This window comes from Haemaphysalis longicornis, unplaced genomic scaffold, assembly GCF_048455015.1.
Source record: "Haemaphysalis longicornis isolate Haplotype H1 unplaced genomic scaffold, Haemaphysalis longicornis Haplotype H1 scaffold_141, whole genome shotgun sequence".
In the NCBI taxonomy this organism is placed as follows: Eukaryota; Metazoa; Arthropoda; class Arachnida; order Ixodida; family Ixodidae; genus Haemaphysalis; species Haemaphysalis longicornis.
In genome coordinates this window covers 244,254-268,783 of record NW_027526247.1, presented here as the reverse complement: position 1 = coordinate 268,783, position 24,530 = coordinate 244,254, and the positions used below count along the sequence as shown (strand labels likewise).

The window sequence follows — 24,530 nt, the reverse complement described above, 5'->3', positions numbered from 1 at the left end:
CTTATCACTGCATGTAACTTGCCCGCTAGCCCACCTATTTGAATTGCCTTTAGTTTATTGAACATCTATGTTCACAGACTTTGGTGATTGCGTTTACACCACTATCAGTATTTAAATTTTGGTGCTCTTTGCCCCAGTTAGCTTTGCGCCTTTAAATATCCGCCACTACCACAAGTGTAAAGATTACGAAATGCTTGCACATTTACCTGAAAAGTACAGTTGTGTGCAACACATCACACATCAATCCCCTTTCCAAGATGGAAACGAAAATTTTTTATGCATGAAAGTTGCGTCCCAAGCGTTCACGTTTCCAAGCCAACCTCTGTCGGGCTAATATAAAATAGCGATTGTTGAGAGTTTTATTTGCAGCCCATCAGAAAGGTGAGCTGGGCTTCGCGTGCAAAAATTATGTTAAGAAATTTCAGCAGTATTCGTTTCTTCTACACCTATTACCCCTTGGTTTTGCAGTGTTTGACATTCTTGCTATCTCCTCGCACGCGGGGTCCTTGAGAAATCTTAGCGACGGTATTGGCGACGCCGTGGACCCCGAGCCCCCAAACATAAGCTGTATTCAACCGTGGCGATATGTTTACAGGTGGAGGGTGAGAAACCACGAACGGTGACCGTCGGTGCCCAGGTAAAGCTCTGGCGAATAGGCTCTCTGTCTGTTTACCAGGCAGGGAGCTCCTGGACCTCTTCAGCTATCAGGATAAGGCTGATGAAGGGAGTACCCCCGTCTCCCTGCTTTTATACTATGCTATATGGTAACTAAATTTTCTAAATCCGAAGATCAGCCCCTTAAAAGTGGTCGGACCGAAGTATCCTTTCCACGTTGCCAACGACGATTTCCTCAAAGCCAGACATGCAAGGTTTTTAAATCTTACAACCGGAGAAGTTCTTGTAGAAATCAACGACAAGCAACAAGCTACAAATCTCTTCACTCAAACTCGCATCGTAGATCTGTACATCAGGGTCACACCCCACCGCAGCCTTAATAGGTCCCAGGGTGTGATTTCTGAGCGAGATCTGATGAATGAAACTGAAACCGATGTATTGGGAGCCCTAAAGACCAAGGTGTGACAGCAGTGAGGCGTATCATGATTTGTCGAGATAACAAGGAAATCTCAACAAAACATGTAATATTGACTTCCGAAAATTCCACAGTTACTGAATCAGTAAATGCTGGTTTCATCCATTGCCCCGTCAGGCCATACATCCCCAACCTGCGCCGGTATTATAGATGCCAGCGAATTTGGCATAGTACCAACTTCTGCCGTGGCCGACTTACAATTGCAAAGTTTGCCCAGCACGATCATGCATCTGACAACTGTCCATCGCAAACCCTCATCTGTGCTAACTGAAAGGACCTCACGGGGCCAACTCTAGAACATGCGAAAACTTCAAACAAGAAAAGGAGATCATAAAGGTGAAAGTCACTGATAACCTCACCTTTCCAGGGGCGCAAAAGAGGTTCGCCTCTTTCTTCCTGGGTAGGTACGCCGACGCAGCTCGCCGGCGGGTGGAGCGGCGTCTTATTTCGGCCCAGTACCGCGAGTTGGACTTGGTGCCGCCCCCGCAACGCCTATGGGTTGCCTCAGGCCGCCCAACTCGTCACAACACGGTTTGCTGAGGTAGCAGCCGTTTTAGCGCCAACCGCTTCCATCGGGACATGTGCCGCTGTGTTATTGCCTTCCCGTCCTCCAGTGCATTGGAGGGTGCCGAGGGGATGGATACCGGTGGCCCCGCACAGGCTCCTGCCGCCACCGCCACCGCCAACATAGAGGCCCAAAAAGCCCCTTCCGAGAGTACAAGCCCCGAAAGACGACACATGAACACACACACACACACACACACACACACACACGCACACACACACACACACACACACACACACACACACACACACACACACACACACACACACACACACACACACACACACACACACACACACGCACACACATACACACACACACACACGCGCACACACACACGCACACACGCGCACACACACACGCACACACATGCACACACACGCACACACACCCCAGTCATCCTCAAATGTAGCTAATGGGAACACAAAACATCATTAGTGGAACTGCAGAGGCCTCCTTAAAACTGTTGACGATGTGTATGAGATGCTGCCTACCAATCAGCCAAGTATCATGCGTTTCCGAAAAACACACCTCAATCCCAAAGAAATAAATTTCTCAAATAGGTACAATGTATTCAGAAAGGACCAGGTAGGGCTGCACACGGGTGGTGGGGCCTTTGTCCCCCAGAAATCATTAGCATGCCAACCCCTCTCTTTAAACGCTGCCCTTGAACCTGTAGCAACACGTACGATAATATTTATTAGGTTGATAACGGTATCCTCTACTTACATCCCTCCTGATTTTTCACTTCTGAGCTCTAAATTCGATGCACTGGTTTAACAGCTACCCGAACCATACATCACGCAGGCGACCTTAATGCGCACAACTCTCTTTGGGGCTCCTCCCGAACGGATGCCCGTGGTCGCCCGATAGAGACTTTTTAACATTATCTTGAGCATGCCTTTTCAACAAAAAACAGCCTACATACCATACCTTAGGACACAATACATCCTCCCATCTTGACTTGGCTATTTGTTCTTTAGTTCTCTTTCCATGTCTTGAGTGGGGTGTTGGCACGGAACCATGTGGTATTTACTATTTCCCCACTTCACTAACGTATACAGTCGAACACGGGTATATCGAACACGGGTATATCGAATTATTGTCTATATCGAACACATAAATTATCCCCTCAAAAATTCTGTGTAAAAGTATACAAATTAGTACGTTTATATTGAACGGTATTTTTCCCGACATTGGCTATATCGAACGCCACGTAAACTGGAAGGTGGTCTTTGGCAGTCGCTTAGCGGGCGACATCGCGCCTTCCCCGGAACCCGACAGGGACAGAAGCCCGAAACGCCAGGAAAATGTCACAGTGCGAGGTAGGAATGCACCGACTGCGCTCCGACTGCACACGTTCTCCGAAATGAGGAACAGCTCTTTTTTTTCGGCTAGCTACGTTCCCAGGCTTGCCGAAATATTTTTTTCTCTCTCTCTGGGTCTTTCTCCCCTTGATGGCGCCTCGGAAAAGGGAAGAGAAGGAACGAAGGCGTTGGCGGCCTCCTCGTTCTTTTGCACTTTGCTGTTGTTGCTCTTTCGAGAGTTGTCCTGCACCTTTTGTAGATTGCTGTTTCTCTCGGAGGTGACCATTGCAAGCGCTTTTGGGTGAACGTTAAGAGAGCCTTGGAATCGTTACCATAAACGTTCTTGTGTTGCGTGCGCGTTGTTCTTCTTTTGCGTACGTGTTATTTGTGCATGGTGTGCGAAGGCGCAGCGTACGGCTAGAATTTTCGAGTTGTCCAGGCGTCGTGTACGTGTCTCACGACACGTGTGACTGGGTTAGGTTGAACCGACGTGGAAGCAACGGCCGCTACAACTGCAACCAGCGTAGAGAAGCACAAGAACCTGGACTTTCCGACAAAGCTGAAAGCCATTCAGCGGGTCGAGGCGGGAGGGAAAAAGTCGACGGTGTGTCTGCCGACGACTTCGTGAACGCTGACAGCAATGTTCAGGCTGTTTCCAGCCTCGGTGACGAGAATATCGCAGCTGCGGCTGCAGTAACTCAGGCTGGTTAGCACGAGTGGCACAGATCGTCCGACCGAGGAGGCGGCTGCGCGATCGTACTCCGCCGGTGAAGTGGCGGCTGCGTTAAGCTTTATTCGCCGTTGTTGCGGCGACATGGAAGGAACTGGGCTGTCGCACCTGGATAGACTCGAGAAGATCCAGACCAGCGTCTTGAATTTTATTTCCAGGACGAAGAAGCCGACCAAGATCTGCGATTTTTTTCACCCAAATAAAGCATCCTGTTGCGTCGTGAGTGTGAAATTAGTTGTCATTCTTCAATGCGCACATCGATAAATGATCGTCCACCACAGGTGAGGTCTCAGAGCCCATATTTTTTATATCGAATTTTTCATATATCGAACTATTTCGCGATCCCCTTGGAATTCGATATATCCGTGTTCGACTGTATAGGCACAGGCCCGAGCAGTCTTCTCATAAGAGGTGTAAGAACTGGTGAATAGTCACAGAAACATCTAAACTACATCACACATGCACAAAACCCCTACACGTGGAGGACGCCGCCCAACGCATTACGGCGCACATCCTCGAAACTTGCAAAACGTCCATTCACCAGGCCTCCAGTGCGTCCCGCCTGATGGAACGAGGACTGTAGGCGAGCGCGAGAGGTCCAGAACAAGGCGTGGGGTGCCCTTCGCCGGTACCCCACGTCGAATAACCTCATCTCGTTTAAAAGGGCAAAAGCCTTTGTAAAGCACGTGCGTCGTGATGCGAAATGGGAGAGTTGGCGCGCTTTCCTTATATCCATTAACGCATACACAGACACTCGCAAGGTATGGACAAGAATACGTAAATCTAAAGACCAACATACACATAGCCTGCCCCTGGTCCGTAAAACAACAACAGGGGACACACACAAAGACATGGCTAACACACTTGCACAACACTTCCAACCCGTTTCCAGCTCTGCACAGTACACAAATACTTTCCAGAAACATAAAAATGCTCGTGAAAAGAAGTCCCTATATGACAATAACAGGTCAAAATCTGGTTATAATTCTAAATTTGCACTCTATGAATTGAGGGCTGCCGTGATCACATGTAAACCTTCATCTCCAGGCGCAGATAAGATTACATACTCCATATTACAACACTTACACCCAGACACTTTTGAAACACTCCTACACCTATACAATAAAATATGGTTTTCGGGGCACATTCCACGCTCTTTGGATGGAGCCCATAGTAGTCGCTTTCCTGAAGGAAGGGAAGGACCCTACCTCACCGGCCAGCTATACGCCCATTGCCCTTACCAGCTGCCTGTGTACGCTTCTTTAGAAGATGATTAACCGTAGGCTCGTGTACTTTCTCGAGCGCAATGTTCTTCTCGAGAGCTACCAGGCAGGGTACCAGGCTGGGCAATCCACAATTGATCAACTAGTTGCATTAGAATCATACATTAAAGATGCCTTTATACACAAGCAGTATTGCACGACCGTATTTTTTGACATCGAAAAAGCCTATGCTACGCCATGGCGTTACAGCATCCTTGCAGACCTGAAATCTTAAGGCATAACAGGTAACATGTTGAACACTCTTGATAGTTACTTGTCGAAACGAACGTTTCGTGTCAGAGTTGGCTCGGCATTGTCAAGAGTTCACATTCAGGAAAATGGTGTGCCTCAGGGTGGAGTTTTGGTCTGCACCATCTTCATTGTTAAGATGAACTAGCTTCAGAAAGCATTGCCTCAATCGATCCCCTGATAAGTATAAGTGGATGACGTGGAAATATCTTTTAAATCTTGTAACATATATATATGTGAACTTCAGGTTAAGTTTGGGGTAAACAAACTTGTGTTGCGCGACGGTGTGCTGCCCCTGTTTGGGAGGAGAGATGTTGTGTGGTGTAATGTAGTTGTGTTCATGCCACCAGGTGGCGCATAATGCTAAGGTGGCCAATTTTCAGCATCATCATCACCAACCGCAAGCCCGGTTATAATTAGCATGTAACAAGAATAAAGGCTCTCTTTTCCGTGGGTACGAGGTAGCGTCTGCGTCTCTCTGCCACGTATGGTGCGCGGCGGATACAACACAACTTCCCGTCTGTGCAGACAAAAATGGTTTCGAACTTAATTCTGTGAAAAGTACCTGTGTCGTATTCTCAAACAGATGCGGACTAAGGCCCGATCCTGAAATAACTCTCAATGGTGAACCAATTCGGGTTAAAAGCAACACAAATTTTTGGGTGTGGTGTTTGACGAAAAAGTCACCTTCATCTCCCATATCAAACATCTCAAGCAAAAATGTACAAAAAACAATTAATATTGTGAAAGTACAATCTCACCAATCTTTTGGTGCCAACAAACACCTCCTGCTGTGCCTCTATACCCCTTTGGTAGGGTCTCGCTTGGATCACGGAAGTTTGTCTATGGGTCCGCCCCGAAAACAGCGCTAAATGCTCGACCCAGTGCTGTACTTAGGGTTTCGCCTCTCGTGTGGCGCTTTCCGTAGAAGCCCTATCCAAACCCTGTACATGAAATACGAAGAATGGTTCCTACAGCACCAGCGAGCTTATGTTGATCATTTATATGCTTCTAAGATATCGTCCATCGATAACCATCTTTTTAAACCGGTTTTTTGGATACCTAAATACGACAGCTCTTTTATAATCGCCCATTCATTCCTGTTCCCATCTCGCAGATTTTGGGGGACGAGGTGACTATTCATGATGTCTCCTTTTTAGCCACAATTAAATCACCTCACACTCATCTTGTAGCACCATGGGGTCTCCGTCCTGTGGCGTGTGACTTGTCTTTCTTACAATACAATCAGAAAAGGACACGAAGAAGTAAAATTTTTTAGCATTTCATGTATCTGCAGGATAAATACAGGGCTGCACAGTTTTCAGTATTGAGTCTAAAGCGTTCACTCTGGTGTCTTGTGCTGCGCATGGACTCAATTTTAGAGCAGGTAGAACAATGCGTGTAAATACAAGTGTTTTTATGGCAGAAAGATATGACGTTTTTATGTTTGCAAGTCACAAAGTTGAGCATCATATGCCTAAATCCATCATCTATACAGGCTCGATCAGCGTTGTCCGTGCATTATCATCCGGAAAATCATCGAAAAACCATGTAATTAATGTGGTCTTCAAATCAAGAATGATAGCTTATTCTTCAACCCTCGGGGTAACTGTGCGTGTGTTGGGTGCCAGACCACTCTGGCATTGACGGAAATGAAGCGGGATAAAATGGCTACCAAATCTGCCCTTCAAAATGCAGAAGACATTGCAACACTACCTTACACAGACCTCAAGCCACACATCAGACAACAATTCTGTAAAACTTCGCAAGCAGACTGGAGTGAAAAGACAGACAACAAACTACACGTACAGTAGAATTTCGATAAACTGAAATCGCTTAAACAGAATTACCGCTTAAACGGAACCGTAGCCTTAAAGTTGGTTGGTTTTGTATTCAAATAATGCATAAAACTCTCGGTAATCGAAACTAAAATTTCCGTGTCACCGTGAACGGAACCAAAATGGAACTTCGTGTGGAAGCTATTGGCATGAGAATCAGAGTTTTGCGGTACCGGCTGTTTCGTTCTTGTTTTTTTCCTTCCTCCGCGTTTTTTGAGCCTCGTTAGCCTCGTAAGCCTCGTCACGTTAGTGGTCAGCCGTCTTAGCTCAACGAATGACATATCGCAGTTCTTGTTCCTGTCGTTCGATCTCATTCAAGACGCCGAGATTTCAGGGATGAGCTCCTTTCGCCTCGGTCGTGCCATCGTGGTGCTATTCGCGCTTTATTGCCGCGTTGCCGTCTTTTCAATTCGGTGGCTCGTAAGAACTCCCGAAATTGAGGCCTCCAGCCCCCGTCAAGATGCAGTTCTAAGAAATCAAGCGAAAATAAGTAATGCCATTTATTGTGCACAGCGGCTCATTTTTGCCAAATCAACTTTGTGAATGCTGGCCCTAAACCTTTTGTAGTTTTCTTGCTTTCTGAAAAAAATATAGCTACATTCACCTTCTAGTGTTTGGAGTTCCGTGAAATGTTATTAAGAGTGTGTAAGCACATACATTTTCACTTTCATACATCTATATACGTAAACAAAACTCCAGTTAAACGTAACTAAATTTTCGGTCCCTTGTAGTTTCGTTTATCGAGAGTCTACTGTAATTAAACCACACTTGGGACAATAGACTGCTGACTCATACAACAGGCACATTGAAGTCACCTTAGCTAGGTTACGGATAGGCCATACACATGTAACGCACTCGTACCTGCTCACGGGATTTCCAAGACACCTGTGTAGCAGGTGCGGGGAGGGCGTATCCTTGATACAAATCCTCATACAATGCAAGGTCTTGAAACTGCACGACACACGCACTTCGCGCAACTATACAGACAAAACATTCCGCTACAACCACCGTACTTTTTACGGGATGACCCCCTAATTACTCACAAGCATACTTTTGAGTTTCTTAGCGGTGTCTAGTTTTTTCCCCTCATCACTTTTCATGCATGTTGACATCCTTGCCCTTTACACCACTAATATACATTGTCATTTATGTCATTTCACATATATTTTAGTTAAATGTTTTACGTTTACTATCACTTCGTCCTGATAAAATAACGTTTCATTGCGCCCTTTGCCATTAGTCGGCCTTGTGCCAGAAAAATCCCAACCATCATCATCGTTCTTGCTATCTGTATTTTTCGAATGCATTCGCGTTGTAAATGCTGTTCATGGAATATTTTGCGGCTTTTCTCGCGGGAGACGCAATTTATTCGTTTTGAGGGCAAGTAACCGTCTTATAGCCAAAGCCCGACCATACCAAAAGGTTCTTTCACGTGAAAGGTGGCTGCGGTGGCGCGACGGTATGAATCGCCTTACATCAAATCGCAAACTTTTGAGCACATTCCGAGCAATGGAAAACGGTCATCGTCCACCCGATACGGTGGCAAGCTACCGCCTTGCGGGTCAGGAGACTCCAGAAGAATTTGCCAAATGGGCAGCTTGACAATTCTGCCCACAACAAGATGGGCCGCACACGCTTCCCCAATATCCCGCTCCTGTTGTAGCCGACACGGACGGCCTGGAGATTCTGTCTACACTTCTGGAACTATTCACTGATATTGGATGCTACAAATAACGTACCACACTAGGCCCTGACGGTATAGCGTACGAGTTTTACCAAAACCTGAAGGGAGCTATCCTAAATATTATTCTGGGTATAGTAATGAGACCTGGACGAGTTCAACAATTCTGGCCGAATGGAAGCACTCAGTATAAATCCCATTATCCAAGCCTGCAAAACCTCCTAACCAGGTATAAAATCTAAGACCAATCTTGACACCCACCATCTACAAACTAGCAGAACAAATGCTGGCAACACATCTTTCTTGGAGGATGTAGAAGCATCGAAAATACCAACCAGCACAAATCGGGTTTCGTCCTGGCCATGGCCCGGAAGATGGTTTGGAGATGTTGGCCGACGACATCCTGAACGTCTCCTCCTACAGCCACGCCACTCGTACAATACTGGCAACCGATGTTTCAAAGGCGTATGATAGTCTATCCAATCACGCTATCGTTTGTGCTATCTTGAGTTGGGCCTACTACGTCGTGTGGTTGATTATTTCGACGCCTTTATAAACCCGTACACTCGCTGTCCGTGTAGAAGGGAAGCCAGTAGGGCTGTTTCACTGAGTGTGTCATGTCCCCCAGGCAGCTGTGCTATTACCCATACTGTTTAACATTGTATTAACTCACTACGCCTGTCAGCTCGACACTGCAGTACACATGCTTCCTTATCTACGCAGATGATGTCACATTATGGGCGACACACAAAAACTCAGAGATACACCATACAGCGCTGCAGAAGGCTCTTGAAGTTATACAGGCATTTTCAGCGAAGGTTCACATTACTGTCACCGTCGAGAAGACGAAGTACGTGACAGTCGCTAACAAAGCTGGCCGCAAGAAGCTTGACGTGCACCTTCCATCTATACGCATAGGCTCTCATTAGCTTCCTGAATCAACAGAGCAGCGTATTCTGGGCCTGCATATTCACCAGGCTGGTAAAGCTACAGCATGGCTGAAGGGAGTGAGGCAAACTTCAGCAAATACCATTCGCCTACTCCGCAGCACTGCACCAAAAGCGGGGGGTGCAAGGGCTGAGGTCACTCGGAGGCTGGCGTGCGCTGTCCTCCAACCACGACTGGTGTATGAAACCAGTTTCACCACTAACAGTTTCCGAACATGCTAAACTAGAATCTAATAATAGAGAAGCCATGTGAGCCATCAACGGTCTTCGTCGCATCACCCTAATACGGGTCCTCTAGGAACGAGCTGTGCTCAACACAATTGACGAGCTCACAAATCAACGACGAGCGAGCTATGCGACTCTCAAAGTATGCATTTCAGTCCACGCACTCTGCGACCACTTCAATCCGTGCAACTTGGCTCCCCTGGAAAGCCCGGATGACCTTCAACCCTGGCGATATACGATTACAACGTCTGATAAGACAAGCTATTTGTAGAAAAGGCGGACCAAGGAGGGTAAAGTACAGCTCTCTCCCCTCTCAGACGATCAATGCCTCCTCTACACCGACGCATCATGCACAGGGACCCATGGAGTCACAGCGTGGACCAGCCCTACTCATTCCAGTATCGAAGGCCCCATTGCCTACCCCTCTGCCACATGCACCCCAATCGTAATGGAATTGTAGATTACACACGACGCCCTGCTGTCTTCACCAGCATGTGGCCTTCATAGGGGGGTGTTATATGGGCGCCTAGGGTTTTCTTTATCTCACCGGGTGATGGAATGAAGAATGTAAAAGCACGTTTATTGTACTATGGGGTACCCCTTTTAGCCAAACTGAGCCCCGTACACTCCTCCTACGCAGACGGGGTGCGTCTGTATGCATGTCTCGACATCTGCTGGCAGGAGGGAGCACGCCGCTGCACATCATAGACGGAAGCGCCAGCGAGCATTCATGAAGCGTCAGATTTTCTAGGGGAGGCAAGCGGAGCATGTACAGTGAATGCGCGGCCGCACCTGCTTAAAGTGATTCCCTTGTTTTGTGATGCAAGGGGACTCTTTTGTGTATTTGTACTGGACCTCGGTTTGAAAACGGCTGTGTCGTACCTGAAGTTCGCGGCTACATTTAGAGATATTATTTTTCTTTTCTGGGCGAGCGGTTCCAGTGCGTCTTGATTGATTGATTGAAGGATTTAACGCGCCAACGCAACACTGGAGGGGAGGCGCGCCGAAGTGGAGGACTGCGTATTAATTCTCACCCCCAGGGTATAACGCGGGCCGAAATCACGTACACACGGGTGCTTTTGCTTGTCGCCTCCATCAGGAAAGTTTCCACAGCAGCCAGGAATCGAACCCGCAACCTCGTGCTCAGCAGCACAATGCCTTAGCCACTGAGGCACCGTGGTGGGCCCTTTGCCTCTTACCACCGTTTCGGTATATTACTTCACCGGTTTAGGTTATTGTCTCATCGGTCAGAAGTGTGCTGAATCTCGTTGTTTACGTTGCTCTTTTTCGGAGAAACGCCCTTGTGATATCGTCAGTGCTGCCATGCCCGCAAAAACAAGGTGGAAACACTTCTTACAATACACACGGGGTAGATGCGAGCAAATTTAAATGAATTGTCGCTAATCATTTGGATCAGCCAGAATAAAGCCGTGCATCACACATTCTAGTGTTGTAAGTGTGTCACACTGAATTTAATAAATGTTTGAAGGGACTGGGTTCATATAATGCAAAAATTCTTTTAGGCACGGATTGCTTGCCCTGCTCTACCATAGCGTTACTAGGCTCATTTTTAATTTTCGATAGTCTGCTAGCCGTCGGCTGTCAGCCGTGCCCATCAAGCATCCAACAAAAGAAACTATCTATCTCACCCGGAAGCTACGACTGAGGCAGCGAGATATGACGGCTGGACTTAACTGTGGAAAGGAAGACATAATACTACGGCAGAGACAAATTTTCAGTAGAGTCTGCGCCTGCTCACTGGCGTTCATTTTCCGCCTTCTCGGTGCTAACATGCTCGGCCTACACAGACACCAGCCGTTCCCGACACTTAATTCATCACATCAATCCGCCAATTCACCGGCAGATAACACTATAAATTTTTATAATTTCACGTGCGGAAGCTCAATCCGTGGGCTTGGAATGCTCCCCAGAAAAATCAGGATACGTCGCTGTTCCTAATCAGAGTAACAAACAGACATCTATCGTTCCCTTATCAGCCTCACTGCCAATGGCCACCCAATGCCCCGAGGACTCCACATCCGCATCCTAGGCTTTATATGGCAACAACATGGGAAAAGCACAGTATGGACCAAACGTATTACCAATCACATCAATTTATTCAATAACATGCTTCGTCGAGTCACCCGCCACACAACAGGCCTCAAGGAACACGAGCTTCGCAAGGTAGTAGAAGCAGCTATCTTTTCCAGAGTTTTGTACGCCCTTCTCTACCTTAAAGGAGCCATGAAGAGAAAATGCAAGTTGGTTTTATTCGAAAGATTTCGTGTTTTAAAGTGCCCCCATCGCTTGTCCGGATACAAACGGTGCTTTATTCACTGAGAAATTAAACAATTTAGGTTAAAATTTTCATTTTCCCGCTCAATCGTGCATTTTCGTGGTGCCAAGTGACATCACTGAAACCGACCGCTCTGCAGCCTAGAGTACCTTCATTCACGCATCCGCCGTACAGGGTAGAGACACGTATACGCTGGCGCCGCCATTTTTTGTTGCTCGCTCGCCGCCGAAGCAAGTCATTGTGTCAAAACCGCGCTAAAATTATCGCTGCAACGCGGTTTACTGAAGAATTTTGAATCATATTGTCTGTTTCGCGTTGCTAGGTCTCGTGGGAAACGAAAAGAATAACGCGCTGAGCCCGTTGGCCGAATTGCGGCGGCACGGGACCATTCGAAGGTTGTCTCCACCCTGTACAGCGGTGTTGGTTTGTTCCCGCGTTTCTTTACGTTCCGTAGCCTAGATGGCGCCACCATACCGTGGCAAGCGTTTGGTTTGTTTTTGCCCGCATTTAAACCTGGCTTGTTTTTGTTCTGGGAGAAAATATTCGTTCCCTGAAACAGTGCTCGCTCGACAAATGGGGTCACGTAAGACACCGTTGCTTGCGTCAATCGGCCAGTGTCGTCTGAGACAACCCCAAGCCCCGTAGTGCTGTGCAGCGAAACCAGGCATGCTGTGCGCAGTACGAACAGCAGAACGCATCAGTACTTCTATGTTTACATGTGCTTTCGTAACTTCAACGGTTTTTCCCATCATTCTTATTGCTTTGTAAAGAATGTGCCCTAAATTTAAGCGCAAATCGCTCGTTCGTCTAGTTTTTAAGTTCTACCTAATTTGCGTCTGCTTCTGCCAGCCTCCGCCAATCGCAGAGCTTAGCCCATGTGACGACATAGGTTCTGTTGCGGGAAATGAGCTGGTGGGTCGCATGACCATTCCCGTTTTTCCTAATTATGTAGCTCATTTGAGCGAAGTTTAAGTTAAAAGTGGTGTCAGTATGATTCTAACGAGACAATCTTTTGAATGAACCAAACTTGTGTTTTCTCTTCATGGCTCCTTTAAACTCACGAAAACTCAAAACAATAAATTGGAGATCGCCATCCTGAAATGCTTACGAACTGAGCTCGGTGTGCCCATGTGCGCCCCCAACTATCTTCTTGTCAACACGGCCCTCCAGAATACTCTTGAGAAGAAAGTAGCCGCTGACATCGCTGCCCAACAGCACAGGCTCACGACGTCAACCCAAGGTCGCACCATCCTGGCAGATATAGGGTTTGCGACATCACCCTTATCTCCTCTACCAAAAGAACCTCTACCATGGGACGCAATTCCTAGAATAATGGCCAATCCCATCCCACGCCACATGAATCCGTCTTCAGACTCCGGCAGGCGCCGAAGTTGAGCCCTCCATCTTTCCAACCCATCACACGACACATATTACACAGACGCCACGTTTACCGACAACATGGCCACAACTGTCCCGGTAGGTCCACGTGAAGAAACCACCCGTCAACACTGTAATGTACTTTTTTCTACAGCTGCTGAAATTCAAGCCATTGCTGATTCGATCATGGTGCAAACCCATTCAACTGACCAAATTACCGTCTGCACGGATAGTCAATCTGCCCTCCGAGAATTCGCAACTAACACCTTACCTGCGCACATTCATCACGAACTGACATGATGCTTGGCAGCCCACAGTCACCTGCACGTATTTCTAGAATGGGTCCCCGTACATCAGGGAATTATAGGGAATGAACTGGCTCATGCCCTTGCTCGTTAGAATCGAAACCTGAGCGACCCTCAACCCTGGCTCCAGGACTACAGCCCCAAGGAAGAACGCGCCTCCCTCCGCAAGGCCCGGAGGCAACAGCTGAAGGATCTTCGCAGATCCCGCCGTAACCTTCCTCCTCCCACTTCTGACCTCACACGCCGCGAAGGCACTTACAATTGCAAGACTCAGACTCTCTCCCTCCCTTGTGACTTCGTTCTTCACTATATCATGACCCGAGATGGCACGCCCCACTGTCATGTGTGTGGTGCATATCCCAATGTAAAATACCTACTGGACTTGTCCTCGCGCCAGGCGATCACCTCACTTTCTTCATCCACACCTTTTACCATCCCACAGTCTATACTCATGAAAAAACTGGGCCGCTCCTCGGCCTGATCTTCGCCCCATCCTTTGGCCTCACCTTGCCCGGCACATTGCCCAGACGAGGGGCCCTGACACCTGCGGATTTTCCACCTGAACGTCTTCCAGGCCCACCAGAACCACATTTTCGGCAGCCCGGACATGGGCCGCTTTAAATAAAGTTTGATCTCTCTCTATATATTGTCACGAATCAAGGACGACGCAGCTGTCTTGAAGGAGAAACAAGTTTATTGGAGCGAACTTGTGCTTCCCTAACAACTCAAAAGAATACAGAGGCGGCGAAGCAGCGGTCAACAAAGTGACTAGCCCAGGCGATTGTCGTCGAATGAATGCCGCGGCGTGTGCTCTGCAGGCTTTTATCTTTCGGCGCAAGTATTTCTGGAAACGTCGATTCACAGCCAGAACATTGTAGATCACAGAAGATTATTCTGGGGTAGTGGCGTTAGGGCGAAACACTCTGCTTATCTGATTGTGATAGCCCGTGCGGCATAAAAGTAAAGAATGTAAGACGCGCTTCATTTGGAACGCAGATAACACAGCCTGGCGCGGCCCGGCAGTAAAAACAAACAATAATCAAACCCATACATGGTTCGCGGCATTACCCCCTCTAAGAGTGCATCGACCCGATACTAAAATAAAACACAGTCCGAACGAACAACAAAAAGTTCGTCATCTTGCATAGTAAGGTTTCAAGCGAACTACGTGGACGACTTGGGGCTGCGTGCGTCGTCGTGATGTTCTGGAATCACCATCGGGGATCACCTCGTAGGTAAGTTGGCCGACACGTTGTAGAATCTGGTACGGTCCGAAATACCGTCACAGAAGCTTCTCACTTAGTCCGCGTCGACGGATGGGAGTCCAAACCTACACACGATCCCCAGAGTGGTACTCGGCTTCTCGGCGTCGGAGATTGAACCGCCCGGCATCCACCAGCTGCTGGTTCGTTGTACGAACTTGAGCCAGCTGGCGGGCCTCCTCCTCACGCTGAAGGTATCCTTGGACGTAGAAGTTGATGTCGTCGTCTTCTACGTGCGGAAGCATGGCGTCGACCATCGTAGTCGGCCGTCTTCCGTAGACAAGTTAGAACGGCGCCATTTGCGTAGTTTCCTGGATAGCCGTGTTGTACGCAAAGGTGACGTATGGTAGCACTTCGTCCCAAGTCTTATGTTTAACGTCGACGTACATTGACAGCATATACGCGATTGTCTTGTTCAGGCGTTCCGTTAGTCCGTTCGTTTGGGGGTGGTACGCCGTCGTTCTTCAGTGATCCGTTTTGCTGTAGCGTAATATCCCTTGCATCAGCTCCGCAGTAAAGGCCGTTCTGCGGTCCGTGATTAGGACTTCCGGGGCTCCATGTCGCAGCACAACTTGGCTTATGAAGAACCTTGCGACTTCTTGTGCAGTCCCCATCGGAAGTGCGGCGGTCTCGGCGTAGCGCGTCATGTAGTCTGTCGCGACAACAATCCACTTGTTCTCGGATCGGGATGTAGGAACGGACCCAGAAGGTCCATTGCAATCTGTTGGAACGGCCTAGATGAGACGCCGATCGGTTGCAGATGTCCAGCGGGTCTCGTCGGTGGCGTTTTTCGTCGCTGGCAGTCACGGCAGCTCCGGAAGTAGTGGGTGATGTCGGATGCAAGGCGGGGCCAGTAGTACTTCGCCTTGCTTTTCCCAATTGTACGAGCTGTGCCGAGATGTCCGGAAGACGGGTCGTTGTGGCGCGCTTCTAAAATTTCGCCACGAAGATCTGCCGGGATCACAAGAAGATAATTTGCTCTCGTTCTGGGGCTGAAATTCTTCTTCACAAGGACGGAGTTTTTCAGGCTGAATGCAGGTAAGTTGCGTTTGAAGGCCCTGGGCACGGCGACGTTGCATCCTTGGAGGTAGTCGATCATGATGCGTTGATCGGGGTCGGCACGCTTCTGGGCGGCCAGGTCGCTCTCAGTCACGACTCCGAAGAACGCGCTGTCTTTATCGGAGTCTTGTGGTGGTGGGTCGACGGGGGCACGGGACAGGCAGTCGGCGTCGGAGTGTTTCCTCCCGGATTTATAGACTACTGTAACGTCGAATTCTTGCAGGCGCAACCTCCATCTACCAAGACGGCCAGAGGGGTCCTTCAAATTGGCGAGCCAACACAGCGCATGGTGGTCTGTCACAACCTTGAATGGTCTTCCATACACGTATGGGCGAAATTTTGAAAGGGCCCATATAATTGCGAGGCACTATTTCTCAGAGGCTGAGTAGTTTCTTTCTTCCTTGGACAGACCACGGCTAGCATATGCGATTACTTTCTCGCACCCGCTTTGCTTTTGCACGAGGACGGCCGTTTCGGCATTTTCGTCGAAATGCGCGAGCACAGGCGGGCTTTGCAGGCATTGTTGCATCACGCAGAAGGCTGTTTCTTGGGCATTTTCCCAGCTGAAAGGGGTGCTATCTTTCGTCAAGCGGGTGAGTGGCGCTGCAATTGGGGCGAAGTTTGCGACGAAGCGCCTGTAGTATGCGCATAGTCCGAGAAATCTCCGCACACCCTTCTTATCTTTTGGTCTTGGGAAATTCGCTATGGCGGGTTTTCGTCGGATCAGGCCGGACTCCCGCGGCGTTGACGACATGGCCCAAAAACTTGAGTTCCTCGTACGCGAAGCGGCACTTTTCAGGCTTCAGCGTTAACCCCGACGTACGGATGGCCTCCAGTACAGACTGCAACCTTGGAGGTGTTCGTCGAAAGTCCGGGAGAATACCACAACGTCGTCGAGGTATACGAGGTAGGTGTGCCACTTCAGGCCAGCTAACACAGTATCCATGACTCTTTGGAACGTTTCTGGTGCCCTGCATAGCCCAAAAGTATAGAACTCGTATAGGCCATCCGGGGTTATGAATGCAGTCTTCTCTCGATCTCTCTCGTCCACTACAATTTGCCAGTAGCCTATCTTCAGATCCATCGATGAGAAGTACTTCACGTGGCAGAGGGGGTCGAGGTCGTCCTCGAATCGTGGCAGGGGTACACGTCCTTTTTGGTGATCGTGTTTAATCGCCGGTAGTCAACACAGAACCTCAGTGTGCTGTTTTTTTTCTTCACGAGTACGACCGGCGCCGCCCACGGACTTTTCGATGGCTGTATAATGTCGTCGTTGAGCATTTCATCGACTTGAGTCCGGATGGCTTCGCGCTCGTGTGAAGCGACGCGGTATGGTGACTGTCGGGTAGGTCGGGCTCCATCCTCGGTTATTATCTGGTGCTTCGTCAGCGGTGTCTGGCGTAACTTGGAGTTCGACGAAAAACGCCCACTTTAGTGACGCAGCAAAGCTAATAACATGTTCTTTTCTTCTTGCGGTAGCTCCGGATTCACGTCGAAGGGATGCGGAAGCTTGAAAGTATCGTCGGGTGCATGTTCAAAGTCGGCTACTGCGATCACGTCACTTGCTTGCTGCGTTTCTTCGAGCAACGCAATTGAAGCGCTCTTGTTTATATGCTGGTACTCTTCAGTGAAATTGGTGACCAAAACTTGGGATTTGCACTGCATAAACCGCGCAATGCCTCTTGCGACAGACACACTGCGGTCGAGAAGCAACCTCTGGTCACTCTCCACGATAGCTACGTCGTCGGGAGCAGCACCTTCAAAGTAAACGGTGACTATCAAGCTTGCGCGGGGTGGCAGGGTGACGTGGTCATCGGCGATCCTTACAGCTGCACGGTGTGCGGGGTTTGATTCCGGCGTCATGGAGTGATCGGATGAAAAAGTTATCGACTTCGTCTACAGATCGATTATTGCGCCGTTGTCCGTCAAAAAGTCCATTCCGAGAATTATGTCGCGGCAGCAGTTAGGCAAAATCACGAACGCCGCTGGGTACGTCGTACCTTCTGTGGTGACGCGCGATGTGCACATTCCACTTGGCGTCACGAGGTGGCCTCCTGCTGTGCGTATATGTGGACAGTCCCATCTTGTCGGAGCTTTCTTTAGCTTAGACGCGAATGACCCGCTCATTACCGAGTAGTCGGCTCTCGTGTCGATGAGGGCGACTACGTCAAAGCCGTCGATAGACAACTGGACGTCGGACGCCGCCTTCCTTGAGTTCCGGGTGCGTCGGGGCGTCGCGTCTCGGCTTGTGCGTGTTGACGGTCGGGCACTGTGCGTCGTTGTCTTCTCAGCGGCAGTCTCGGTCATGTCGGGTACGCGTCGCGCCATGTAGCTGTCGTCGTGTTCGAGAGTCTCGTCAGGGTTAGGTGGGGTCGTCGGGATGAGGGCATGTCGTGAATCGGTGCCTTCGGCGCGTCCTTGCGTCGTTGGAGGGTTTCCAGTTTTTCGCCGTAGAGCAACTTCACCTCCAGAAGTTGCTTCTTTTAGTTTACCCCGCTTGGGCTGGGGGACCTTCCACGTGAGAACTCTGCATTGCTACGGCGGTTCAGCGACTGGTATGGGTAGGGCGTCGGCGAACGGTTGAAACGGGCTGGTCGACGGCTGGTGTTGGACAGGTACTCTTCGATCTCCGATGGGCGCTGGCCAGTTGAGGGGCGGGGTGCGTCGACGGAGAACCCTCGCAAACCGAGCTTCTTGTAGGGGCAGCGACGGTAAATGTGGTCGGCATCACCGCAGTGGTAGCACAGCGGACGATTGTCGGACGTTCGCCACACGTCGGTCTTCCTTGCGGTGGGGGGTTGCGCCGCAGGTGGTCGGGCTGGCGAGAGGGACGACGGTAAGGAGCCTCGTGACGATATGGTGCAGGTGATTGAGGGCGATGGACAGCAGCCGCGTAGGTCATGGCTTGCGGCTCGCGAGGTGCTACTGGCGTCGTTGAAGTGCCCAGCGCTTGCTGCACTGCTTCTTTAATGACGTCGGTAAGAGAAGCGACTTGTGGTTGCGGCGGCGTTGGGAGCAGTTTCGGCAGCTCCTCCCTCACTATTTCGCGGATAGTCTCCCGTTGGCTATCTTCGGGAATGCGCACGTTGTCGACGCAATTCGCATTGCCCATGCAAACATAGTTCCGGTCGTACTGCTTAGCACGTATTTCGAGGTCCTTCTCAATGGTGCTGGCTTCGGTCACGAATTCAGCGACGGTCTTTGGCGGATTTCGGACAAGTCCAGCAAACAGTTCCTCCTTCACCCCGCGCATTAAGAAGCGCTACTTCTTTTCATCCGTCCTTTCGGGGTCCGCGCTGTGAAATAGCTGCTTCATCTCCTCAACGAAGATCACGACCCCTTCGTTGGGGTTTTGCGTGCGCGTTTCCAACAAAAGGGCGGCTCGTTCCTTCCGCACGACGGTATCAAATGTTTTGAGGAACTCCCTCTTAAAGAGAGTCCAGTTGGTTAGGGAGCTTTCATGGTTCTCAAACCACGTTGGGGCCGTATCTTCTAAATAGAAGAAAACGTAGCGGAAAATTTCTTTGTCATCCCACCTGTTAAAGATGCGGACGCGCTCCACTTTCTCCAACCAGTCCTCATGGTCTTCTCCGGCGGATCCGTGGAACGATGGCGGTTCTCGGGGCTGCTGCAGGATAATTGGTGCCGTTGTTTCTTGCACCATGGTGTTGGTTGCAGCGTTCCTTCTCTTGGGCCCTTCTAGCAGAAGACCGAACTCGGGTAACAATCCTTGCAGTCGGCGGCTTTCTCTGGTTGGACTCGCTTGGCGGCTTCCAGATGTCATAGAGAGCATAAAGGCTTAGCACCCCGCACCTCCACCAGATGTCCCGAATCAAGGACGACGCAGTTGTCTTGAAGGAGAAACAAGTTTCTTGGAGCGAACTTGTGCTCCCCTAACAACTCAAAAGAATACAGAGGCGGCGAAGCAGCGGTCAACCAAGTGACTAGCACAGGCGACTGTCACTGAATGACTGCCAAGGCGTCTGATCTGCAGGCTTTTACCTTTCGGCACAAGTGTTTCTGGAAACGTCGATTCACATCCAGAACATTGTAGATCACAGAAGCTTATTCTGGGCTAGTGGCGTTAGGGCGAAACAGTCTGCTTATCTCAATGTGATAGCCCCTGCGGCATAAAACTAAAGAATGTGAGACGCGCTTCTTTTGGAACGCAGATATCACAGCCGGGCGTGGCCCGGCAGTAAAAACAAACAATAAATAATTACATTCATACAAGGTTCGCGGCCATAAATACCTGGGAATTTGAGTGCGGATGGTGGAATACTCTGGAATAATTTAGAGAACCTGGTAATCTTTAACGTACGCCTAAATATCAACACCGAGGTATGTTATTGTTCTCTATAAGAAAAACTGCTTCCACGACCGACTTTAGCCTCCATCTTTCGCACAGCAGGGGAACGCGATAGCCATTGAGCCAGTGTACCGCGTTTATCACACAAGCTGATCACCTCACGAACACCGGGTTAACTAACCAAAACGAGGGCAATAGATTAACGCCAGTCTCTCCAAAGTTAGGGAAGACACATATCAGTTTATTGAAGGTGTGACCGATATAAACTATTAGACAAGGAAAGTTACATCTAGAGACATTTTTAGATGGAAAATATAAAGAGCAGTCTACTAACATTCTAAATCAAACAAACAAAGGTGACTTACAGATCACTGTAACACATTGCCAGACATTTACCAGCTGCCAAAGTGTCATCTCCGAATGTGAACTGATCAATTAAACTGAAGCGTGCATGCTTGAAGGCTTGCGCGAGCAAGGCGTGACTGCCGTTACATTCATCGCAAAAAGGTGCAATCGAAATAAACTACAACCAAATATAATATTTTGACTTCATTTGTAGTACTGTACCAGAATAAGTCAAAGCAGGCTTCCGTAACTGCCAGGTAGACAGTACATCCTAAACCCCCGGCGTTGGATCAGATATCACGCCTATGGTAATAGTAGCAACTGCGGAGGCGAGACAGGCGCGCGAAGAGCTCAAAGCGCGAACACAAGACATGCAAGTGCAACAACACGCAATTTTGGTGTTGCATATTCGGTGGGCCCCTGCGTATTTCCGTTCATTTGGCAACTTCAAATATGAGAAAGGGATTATGAACTTAAAGTTACGGGAAACCTTTGGTATCCAGAAGCTCAGAAACAACATTCAATGCCTAATTCAGGAAGCCACGCTGACATTGCGCGCCCGGGGGGTAGTGGGGGGTTGACAGATTTCGGTGGCGACCCAGTGCAGCGATGCCGACCCGGTCCCGTCCTCGCCCAGACTGCGCTGGCCTCGGCCGCTAAGAGTGTTGCTCTACTGCCAGTAGACTCCACAGTAGCTGGGGTGGCAACGAACGCCATAGGTGGACATGGCTTTCTTCTGGTACTGCTGCACTGCTACATAAGGGCAAAGTAAGCATGGACGTGGGAGACCCTACATGTACTTCCACACCCACATTGCCGGTGGAGCCGCAATTGGGACGAACGCTAAACATTACTGGCATTCTCAAACGTGCGTAGCAAAAGAAGACAGATCCTCCATTTACTTTTTTGCCGTCAGACGTAGAGATGGACGTAACGGCCACGCTAGCTCGGTTAGCCTTCCAGTCAATCGAGCAGCATGGCAACGTCGGCCACGTCAAGAAACGAGCGCCGCGTATCCCTGTTCCCAAAAAAATCTCAGTGACATAACTGAAACCATTAATATATGCAGCAACGTACATCCTGTAATTTGTATAACAACACGTATGGCAATACTAAGCATTACAGGGTAGAACTGCCGGGGCGCTATAAAAAATCTAGATAATATATTAAATTCCTGATCACATCCTGGGCCTCCAGAAAACAAACTTATATGCAAAAGAAACTCACTGAATCACTAAGTTTTGTCTAGGAAAGATAGGGGCAACTGTTCTCACTCCTCTGGTGGTGTAGCGATTGCTGTACAGCAATCTATTCTGTTTCCATTTCTTCCTTTCAGTACAACAATTAGGCGGTCCTTGTACATGTAATAATTTCCAATAGGTTAATAACAATACGTGCAAAATGCGGTTTTTCTACGTCTATTAGTCTAGGTGGGAAACAATACTTGCAAAATCCATTTCCTTATACTTTTACCTATCCTGCTGACCATTTTAATGTTTATTTATCAGTTAAAACATTCAATGCCCATGGTAAGCTTTGTGGTTCTGAACGCGAAGATAGCCGGGCCGGTTATTTGAGAGATTCTTACTGTCATCTGCAGTGTTTCTGTCTGAATAAAAGAAACCAACATACTACAGCGCACCACACAGCACTTTCTCGTACATCGATTCAACAATCGGTTCTGGCGTTCTCTTCCCTTCCTTCAAGTGGAATATGGGCTTCATCCCCTAATTAAGTGACCAGTTTTCTGATACTAAGTGTTTAGATAGACTGAGTGTGGCAGTTTAATGTACCAGAATATGTTAAAAGGAACTCTCGCCGACTGTGTGGTGTTTAGGCAAAAGTCAGAACTCCTATACACGTCCATAACACTTACAGAGCAACTAAGCTTTAAGAATTGTTGTCATCCGCATTGTTGATGCTGCGAAGAGTTCGATCTGGCGGACCTTCGGGGCTTCACAAAATCCCAGAAGCCCCGGTTGAATTAATAGTGTTGACATGCGCGCAAAGCGCAATTCAAGGCCTACAGTAACCTTCGCAGGGACCCAAGCACAGAGAACCTCATTGGTTTTAAGCCATGCCGAGGCAGTCGGAAGGCGTATGCTCCGAGTAGCAAAAAAATCAACGTGGGAGGGCTTTTTAATAATTATTTGCTTCTTACACAAACACGCGCAAAGTGTTCAACAGAATAAAAAAATTAAAAGGACAGAAAACGAACAATTTACTTCTAGTGAGCACCACGGGTGGCGCACTAAAAGACTAGACAAACACACTGGCTGGCAATTTGAGAACTTGTGTGAAGCTCTTCAATCTCCACAGACACATTTACGAGGTTTAAATCGCCTGCCGAGCACAAGTCCAGTAGGGACATAAATTATTCGTCACAAGACTCTCAGAAATGTCCGTTTTCGCTCCACGAGCATGACGTTGCCTTGGCGACTTGCAGCTCTAGCACCGGGTGCACACCATTCACTTATTCATTGTTTAGGCACCTACACACAGCCACACTCTAAACACTCATGTTTTTAATTAATAAGAAGTAGTGTGCCAGACGTTTCCCAATGGATTTCTAAGCGGCAATAGTGGTGCCATCACTAAAACACAAGAAAGATGCCTCCTGTCCTGCAAGCTACCGGCTGTTCGAAGAAATAGTGAATAGAAGACAGACTTACTTCTTAGAATACCATGGCATTCTCAACAACTGCAAGGCGGGCTTCCTGGCGGTGAGATGTGCAACCGACCAGCTTGTAGCTTTGCAATCGTGTGTAAGGATGTTTTTTTCCAAAGGCAGCACTGCATGTCTATTTTCTTTGTCCTGAAGGGGCATACGATACTGCATAGAGATACGGCATGCGGCGTTACCTCAAAGCTTACGGCATATCTGAAAAAATGCTCAACACTATAAAAAGCTACCGGTCTGAACGAACTTTTCGTATACTGGTCGGACCGTAACTTTCCAGAGCACGCATTCAAGGAAATAGTTTCGTTCGGTGGAGTACTCAGCTGAACACTTTGATCATCAAATAAACTCAGTCCAAAAGGCACTGCCACTCAGTAGTTTTAATTCGGTCAACATTGAATATAAACAAATGAGCTTTAACTGTTGTAATCTATCATTCTGAGAGCGGCCCTTGGAATTGCAACCACTCGTGTTCCGTGGAATATTTTGACGTTTGATGCCGGGTTTTCAAACGCCATTGTGTAGAGGTTCTTTGTGTTTCCTTCAAAAATATCAGCTAACAACAATACAATTGTTATGGAGAAGAGAAAAAAGGTGAGAGACTTTCAGTTTAAAAGTATATATATATATATAGATATACGCATATATGTAGCAGCAAATGAATACGTTTACCCAGTGAGTCCGGCCTTGCTACAAATTTGCGGGACATCATGCAGCAGCTTCAGATTGCCATATATTTTGCCATTATGAGTAAGGTATGCATAGCTGATATTCCATTTGACGACCTGTATAAGGTATGACGAAAATTTGTCTTTACTTCCGAACCTCCGAACCTGCTGCATTTAAAACTGTAGCAAATGTAGCTGTGTTTTGAAGCGCTATCTTAGCTGGTATGTATTGTTGGCCACGCAGGCGAAACAACTAGATTGAAAATGTGGGACTATTCTACAGTTCTGGAATACAATTTTGTGACAGGGTGAAGATCAAATAATAAATATTGATC

The 24,530-nt window shown here is 48.4% G+C and overlaps 1 long non-coding RNA gene across 1 annotated transcript in view; it reads left to right on the top strand.

Moving 5' to 3' along the window:
• The first annotated feature begins 24,192 nt into the window (after positions 1 to 24,192).
• The window catches only part of LOC144165661 (uncharacterized), a 170,798-nt gene continuing 170,460 nt past the window's right edge, over positions 24,193 to 24,530 (top strand). The window contains exon 1 of the long non-coding RNA XR_013321472.1: positions 24,193 to 24,321. This is a non-coding gene — a long non-coding RNA (uncharacterized LOC144165661). The remainder of the gene's footprint in view (positions 24,322 to 24,530) is intronic.